Raw genomic sequence first — 6,935 nt, 5'->3', positions numbered from 1 at the left:
CTGTAGAGAGATTATCTCTGTAGAGAGATAATTGTCTGCCTGTGGGTGAGGAGAGGGAATAAAACCACCTAATGACATTCTAGAGCCAGACCAGTAAATGGAGTTAAGGATCTCACCTTCTCTGGCCCTGGTGTCCCTGCTTTCAGAGACTCTTTTTTCTCCCTTTGCTGGCCTGGATGGGACAAGGTCTATTGGCAGACTGGGAAGAATTGGACTCAGGGACCTAGGGTTTTTGTGCTCCCTGGATGGACTTCCAGACCAACCCCCACTTCCATCCCTGTCTCACCAGCACCTTCTGTGATAGCTAGGATCTGCCATTTTCTTTCTTCCTTCCTTCCTTCCTTCCTTTTTTTTTTTTTTTTAAGATTTTATTTATTATTTATTTGACAGACAGAGATCACAAGCAGGCAGAGAGGCAGGCAGAGAGAGGGGGGAAGCAGACTCCCTGCTGAGCAGAGAGCCCAATGTGGGGCTCGATCCAGGACCCTGGGATCATGACCTGAGCCAAAGGCAGAGGCTTTAACCCACTGAGACACCCAGGTGCCCCGGATCTGCCATTTTCAAGCCTTTCAGGCAAATCAGCTTGTTTCTTTTTGGTTCTATCCACCCAGAGAGCCCTTTGGTTTGATGCTATTCCTCTCTGGTAAGCCCCTTGCCATTTCTTCATCCACTTCCCTTCTCTGTAAACTGTGGTTCAGGGTTATAACATCTCCCAATTTTCTCAAAGACAGAGTTTGTGTTTCTGCTTCCCGTTTTAGGGAGCTTTTTCAACAAGAGAAGGGGAGTAGAAATGCCTTTTGTTTGCCATCTTAAAAAATACCATCTCATTAGAGTTTCAAATGGGAAAAGCGTCCTTATATGGAGCAGAAGTGCGTCAGCAACGTGGGCTTCCTGACTCTTACTGGACAGCTTGTGCTATAAGCCAGATGGCTTTGTGTTCTTCTTTTACAAAGGTGTTTGATTCACTTAATAAAATAACAAATCACATACTAAGGAAAATACAGAGAAGTCATTGCAGACCAGGCAGAGAGAAAAGGAGTCCAGGAGAGCCTGGCAAAAGACCACAGAAAGAAAAGGGGGTGATGGCACAAAGCCAGCCGGTCTCTGTGGCAGCAGAAGTGTCATTGTTCCCACAGCTTGCCCTCCCTACCTGTGGGTCACTGTTCAGACACCATCTCCTCAGAGAGACTTGGGCCTACCCATCACTCACTACACTACCTGTGAACTCTGTGCTGGCTGTCCTCATCTGACTACTGGCTGATGGGTTCCTATTGACTTACTCATCTTCAGTGTCTTTCTAGAATGTGAGCTCCATGGTGGGAGGGAATTTTTCTTTCACCCTTCTATACACCCAGAACCCAGCACAGTGCCTGGTACTTTAGTAGAGGCTCAGGTCATGGTCTCAGGGTCCTGGAATCGAGCCCCGCATAGGGCTCTCTGCTTGGCGGGGAGCCTGCTTCCCCCTCTCTCTTCGCCTACTTGTGACCTCTCCCTCTGCCTACTTGTGACCTCTCTCTCTGTCTCTCTGTCAAATAAATAAATAAATAAATAATCTTAAAAAATAAAAGTTGTTAAGTGAATGGATGTCCAAAGGAAGGATTATGTGAGTGTACAGGTTTCTACAAAAAGGCAGGAGTCCCGAGGATGGGAGGAAGCTGAAGTGAGATAAGAGAGCCTTGCTGGTCTAGGCAGTGGGCTTGAGTTGCCAACCATAACTGGTCCTGCTCTTGGGGAACCATAGCTGCTTCCCTTCTAATAATTCCCTCTGTGGAGGTCAAGGAACTATGAGAAAGGGAGAGAACACAAGGTCCCTTTATTCGGGGGAGTGGATTCCATCCCGAGACAAATTGTTACCTCCAAGGCCACCAGCCACCCAGCCAGCCTATCACTATGGCCTCCCTTTCAAGGATGTGGGCACGGGCCTGGCCAGAGCTGAAATTGCCCTGGAAACTAGTCTCCTCTTTAATTAACAGGGAGAGCAACCAAGCCTGCTAATGGAGTGGGGTATGGTGTGGGGGTAGGATCAAGTTCATAAAGTCCCCAAAGCATCAAGGCCTCCTTGTTTATTTTCCCAAAAATGTTCCCCTTTACCCAGAACAGGGTGGGGGCCCAGTGGGCCGCAGGCAGGGAAAAAGCTTTAACCTCCAGCCCGCTCAGCTCAGCAAATCACAATTTGATTTGCATTTTTTAATAATTGCAAACTTAATGAAAAAATAACCTAACCCCAAAACACAGCAGGGACTCATGGCCAGTAGTTGGCGGGAGCCGCTGGCGGCTATGAGGACAAGACGCAAAGGGTAGAGGACCCACTGCAAGACCGCAGATGCCCTTCATCTGGAGACTCTCTCTCTCCAGAGCCAGGCTTAGCTCCCCAGTGCTTGTTGTGTCATGCCCAGCTGGGCCCAAGTCTTGGAGCTGATTTTCTTCAGGTCTTATGTGGAAGACACTGGGACTGGGAGGGGAGAGGACATAATCAGGTTTTGTGCTGTGTGAGAGTTGATGCAGGTAGTGGGACTGGTTGGGATGAGTTCTGAGAATGTTGGAGGGAATTGAGAAGATGGCCTTCCACAATCTGAGCCCTGGCTGGGTATGCCCAGTGCGTCAGGCAGCTAGCCCTGGGAAACAAGCACTATGATTATCCCTTTTACGTTCCCAGGGCTGGAGCCCAGGCCTGTCTGGCTTTTAACTTACACATTAAGTGCTCAGAAGTGAGGTGAGGGTTGAAATCAGCACAACTACTAGCCACTCCCATGGATGGCAGACCTGCTCAGTGCCAGACACTGGGCTAAGCCCTTCACTCTTTTTATCTTTACAATAAGTCTATGGGATAAGTGGTGTAATCGGACCATTTTACAAATGAGGCAGAGTGTTGGCACAAAGTTTTGTAGTCAGAAGGTGTCCTGCACATGTGGGAACTGAAATGAGTTTTGTGAGCTCCCAAGAGCAGAGACTTTGTCTGTCTTCTTCACTTGTGGGTCCCCAGAGCTGAGGACAGAGTTTAGAATATAAATGCTTAGATAGAATATAAATGTTTAATAAATAGTTGTGGAGTGAATAAATGAAGGTATTTGGACCTAGAGGAAATTTCCAAAAAACCCATCCCATTCTCCCTTCCCCATTCAAGGTGACCTCAATTTACTTTGAAGAGAACAGTGTGTAAAGGGGTTCCAGAATCCAGGATGAGAAATAGGACTTGATTTGAAGGACAGTAGGGAGCCACAGTGGGTCCTTCTGAAAGGGAGTTCCAAGTGAGGGGGTGACTGTCTTCCTATGTTTCCATGAATTCCAGAAGCTCGTCAAGGTCAATAAAACTTTGCACAGAAAGTCAGGTTATCTCCAGAGGTCTGCACATACTGAGGGCCCTTCTTAGGGCTTGCAGGTCCCAAACTTCTCATGTCTTTTGGACTGGCAGCGGAGAGTGCCAGGATTGGGCCAGCCAGCCAGCCTCTCAGCTTGCCTTATAAATTCCCATGATCCTGGGGCAGGATCACCAAAACACATATGTCCACAGCCAGTCTCTGGAGTCCGTGTACCACGAATCCATCAAACAATGAATTCTTTGAAACTTTTAACCCTGGAGCCTTGGAGGCCCAGAAACACCCACCTCAGACTCGGAGACAATAGAAACTTTCCAATTTAGAATAATAGTAGGAGTGAAACATTTACTGAGTGCTCACTGTGCTCCAAGCTCTGTTTAAAAATTAATTCATTTAGTCCTTGCAACTGCTCCACGAGGTAGTAACTGTCATGGTCCTTACTTTGCATATGTGGAAATTGAGGCACCAGAAGTTCAAATGATTGGCCTGTGGGCCAATCCAGTTAATAGGGGGTAGCTGAATCCAGGCCATTGGCCTCTAGAGGACACTGCCCAGCTTCAGACTCAGAGTATCGTTGAGGCTCGGATTTTTAGAATCATAGGAAGTTACAGGGACAGGATACTAGAGCCATTGAATCTTAAGATCATATCATTTTAGAAGCCACCATTGTTGACTTATCAAATTCTGCAATTGTAAAATCCAAGTGTCTTAGAATTAAGGAATTCTAGACTCCTGGATGTACAAGTCAGAGAAGTCTAGATTTTGGGGTATTAGACCAAGAGAAAGGTTAGCAACCCAAGGTTCTTCCTCTCATATGACAGCCAGGGAAACTGAGGCCCATGGAGAGGAAGAGAGGTGTCCAGGAGAGATAGAGCCTGGAGGAGTAGGTGTTGGTGTTTGGTGAGAGAAACTTGAAGGAACAAGGAAAGGTCCCGGGTGAGCAGGAATCTGTTTGTGAAAAGCAGCGGGTTTAATGTGGCCAAGGATTTGCTCCTGTTACGCTACCCTGCAGGTTTCTGCCCTCTCTCTTCCCTTTCGATTCTTTCCTCGGAGCCTGCCCTCGCCAGGCTCTGTATCCTGTTTACATTGCTGACAAATTGAGTTTTCAGAAGTTGGCTTTCTAGAAGCCAGCTTAATACACTGGAGGTTTTCTTTGCTTGCATCCTCCTTCTTGGTGAGACGCCTGCTCTCCAGGAGCCCAGAGGGAGCCTATAGAGGTTTGGTACTCTTGCATCAGCAGCCCAGAAGGGAGGAGGGATAGGAGCCATGAACAGGTGCGTGGGGACATGGACAGACCCTGGAGCAGGGAGAGAGATGGACCTTCTCAAGGCAGGAGGTGACAGGCTCACAGGGCCTCCATGCTTCTCAGACCACACCTGGGAATGTCTGTCCCAACTGGGGGTCCTCGATCTCTCAGAGATATCAGCCAATGGGATTTGTCCAGACAAGGGCTGGGGAGAGGTGGGTGGGAAGCCCATGCACTGGGAGGTCTAACCTGAAGCTGATGGGCGGGAAGCAGGAAACTTAGCCTCTCAGGTGCCACCCCCTTGAAGGCAGAGGAAAGGCCAGTGGAAGCCTCAGGGGCAAACCTATGACCGAAGGGTGGAAACTACTGGAGAAGATTTGTCTTCCTTCAAAAGCAGTGGTCCTCAGGAGTCCTGGGTGGCTTAGTTGGTTAACCATTCGACTCTTGATTTTGGCTCAGGTCATGTTCTCAGGGTTGCAAGATTGAGCCCCGTGTTGACCCCTGCCATGGGCGTGAAGCCTGCTTAAGGATTCTCTTTCTCCCTCTTCCTCTGCCCCTGACTCCCTCTCTAAGAAAGAACGAACGAAAGAAAGAAAGAAAGAAAGAAAGAAAGAAAGAAAGAAAGAAAGAAAGAAGAAAAGAAAAGAAGAAGAAGAAGAAAAAAAACAATGAGTCTTGAAATACAGTCTGGAATCCCTGGGGTCCCATGACCAACCCAGGGGAGTCTCCAGGTGATATTACCGTATTTCATAATAATACTAAGACATCACGTACCCTTTTCACTCTCAATGGGATTTTCCAAAGTTGAGATGACCTGCAAAAATCACCTTCATTCTGAAAACAATGAAAAAAATTAATGTAAAAAAAATTCATGATGACCAAAATGTCAAAATTTTAAATAAAGACAAGATCAATATCATTAATTTTTCCTTCTGCCTCAGGCTCCCATATGGATTTTTCAAAATATTATTTTAAAATACTCATTTTGATTACTGAGATTTGGGGGCTCCCCTCCAATTGTATGCTCATTGAACACTCCCTAATCCTGGCTCTGGATGTAATCCACACAAATAGAAGCTTTTGGGGGTCCTCAACAGTTTTTATAGGTGTACCCATGACAAAGGGTTCCCATGAAAGTTCAAACCCTGCAGAACCCCTAGCACCCTACCACCCTGCCAAGCCGGGCACTCACTCACACCTCTGCTTAGGTGACCCACTCTCCTCTGATATCCTATCATTCATCACAAAACAAAAGGGCAGAGAATAGAAGTTTCCAAGCAGACAAACCTCCTTTGATTTCTGGAAGGTCTGGGGAACCTTGATCGGTTACAGAGGTTGCAGAGAAGAAGGTCTGAGGGTGAAGTGTAAAAGCGGGTGCCCCTGCCTATGCGGGTTGATTTATAAACTGCCTTCCTTGTCCCTTAGGAGGGGTTGCATAGCAAGTAGTATTTAGGGTTAAACTTGAGGCTCAGGCACTATGCTAAGAGCTCTGCAGCACCCCTTGTTGATTCCTTGCAGTCCCATTATACAGTTGGTACCACTGAGGCCCAGGAAGTGAAGAGACTCATCCAAGAAACAGAGTTGGGAATCAGACTTAAAGGAGGATCCCAAAGCCAGCATCCCCAATCACTGGGACCAATCACCAGGGAACTAGGGAGGGCTGGGAGACAAGGGCAGGAAGAAGGTGGGAATGTTCCAGAGACCCAGGACAGGGATGCCCAGCTTTGCTCAGGCCAGTGCTCCACCCTCCACTTCTGGCATTTCTTTCCATCTCCCACCCTGCCACTGCCTGGGTTCCTGTACCATCTTCCCTGTTTAGGAGTTCGGGAATTCCTGCCTCAAATGCCTGTTATCTTCCATTGGTTCTTGAGATAGAGATCTAGTTCAGAGCCTCAATCAAGAGAGTTCTCAAGCGGGAAGGAGGGAGGGTGGGAATGGGGAAGCCAAGACTGGGATGACACACAGTGGATTTGCAGTAAAAGCTCAGCTGATCCCACAGGAGCTCTGGAGCTGAGATGGCCCCTCAGCATTGTCCCCAGCTGAGGGGTGGAATATTTGAACTGCACATCAATCAGTGGACCTTCCATGGGAAAGTCTGTGTCTTTGGGCGGGCAATTCCCTGCATCTGAGGGCAGCTCCCAGCTGGCAGTCATCATCAGCCAAAAGTCCCATCGGGGGAGAGGGTGGCCAACTGGGATCCAGGCAGAGCCCCCGGAATTCACTCCACATGCCCACCATCATCTGACAGCAAGGATTGTGCCTTCAGCGGTTTCCACCGAGAGAGCACTGCCTACCTCTCAGGCACCTCCCTGATTCCCTCATTCTATCCTTGTGAAAATCCCGAGAGTGACATTTATAGCTCCACTTTACAG

General features: G+C 48.0%; 1 long non-coding RNA gene across 1 annotated transcript; it reads left to right on the top strand.

Moving 5' to 3' along the window:
- Positions 1-4,484: 4,484 nt before the first annotated feature.
- Positions 4,485-5,492, top strand: LOC309871003. The gene is made up of 2 exons (XR_014314933.1): positions 4,485-4,591; positions 5,023-5,492. It is a non-coding gene; the product is annotated as an uncharacterized lncRNA (long non-coding RNA).
- The last annotated feature ends 1,443 nt before the right edge of the window (positions 5,493-6,935 follow it).

Source organism: Mustela nivalis (assembly GCF_964662115.1).
Source record: "Mustela nivalis genome assembly, chromosome: 8".
Lineage (NCBI taxonomy): Eukaryota > Metazoa > Chordata > Mammalia > Carnivora > Mustelidae > Mustela > Mustela nivalis.
Note: the sequence above shows the minus strand (reverse complement) of the source record. Positions and strands in the feature narration are given on the sequence as shown.